The sequence below is a fragment of the Mandrillus leucophaeus genome, unplaced genomic scaffold (assembly GCF_000951045.1).
Source record: "Mandrillus leucophaeus isolate KB7577 unplaced genomic scaffold, Mleu.le_1.0 Scaffold82, whole genome shotgun sequence".
Taxonomy (NCBI): Eukaryota; Metazoa; Chordata; class Mammalia; order Primates; family Cercopithecidae; genus Mandrillus; species Mandrillus leucophaeus.
Window position 1 is genome coordinate 4,753,303 of NW_012108919.1, and position 556 is coordinate 4,753,858.

Sequence of the window (556 nt, forward strand, 5' to 3'; positions counted from 1 at the left end):
CAGCCCCCTCGCCGGCCGCTCCTGCGCCCACAGTGGGGGTGTCGGCCCGGGAGCCTGGAGCCGGGGACGGTTGTATGTACACACACACACACACACACACACACACACACACACGCACACACAGAACACGACGCGTCGATTTCCTTCGCTCCTCTTCCAGCTGTTTTCCGTGCAGCCGATTGGGGTTTTGGGTTTGTTTGCTGGTTGTTGCTTTTGCCCCTCTCGGGAGATCGGGTGAGGAGGGATTTTAATCTAAATAAGGGGAGAAGGGGATGGGGGAGGGGGGAAGAATCAGAGGAGGAAAAAAAATAGCCACTTACTGTAAAGTGTAAATGGATCTGGGGTTGCGTGGGGAAGGGGGGGCAGAGGGAGAGAAACAATGTCTTGCGGCTGCTGTTGCTCTGGCTGCTGCTCCACGGGGCTTGTTTTGGATCCCCCTGCAGTGAAACAGGTCCTGTACGGCTCCGCCACTGTAGTAGAAATGATGTCTGCGGTATACTCTGCTCTCTCCTCCTCCTCCTCCTCCTCCTCCCCCTCCTCCCGCTCCCCTCCCCTC

General features: G+C 57.9%; 1 long non-coding RNA gene across 1 annotated transcript in view; it reads right to left on the reverse strand.

The window, feature by feature from the left end:
- Positions 1-480, reverse strand: part of LOC105530403 — a 22,327-nt gene extending 21,847 nt beyond the window's left edge. Inside the window, exon 1 of the long non-coding RNA XR_001004648.1 lies at positions 321-480. This is a non-coding gene — a long non-coding RNA (uncharacterized LOC105530403). The remainder of the gene's footprint in view (positions 1-320) is intronic.
- Between the last annotated feature and the right edge of the window lie 76 nt (positions 481-556).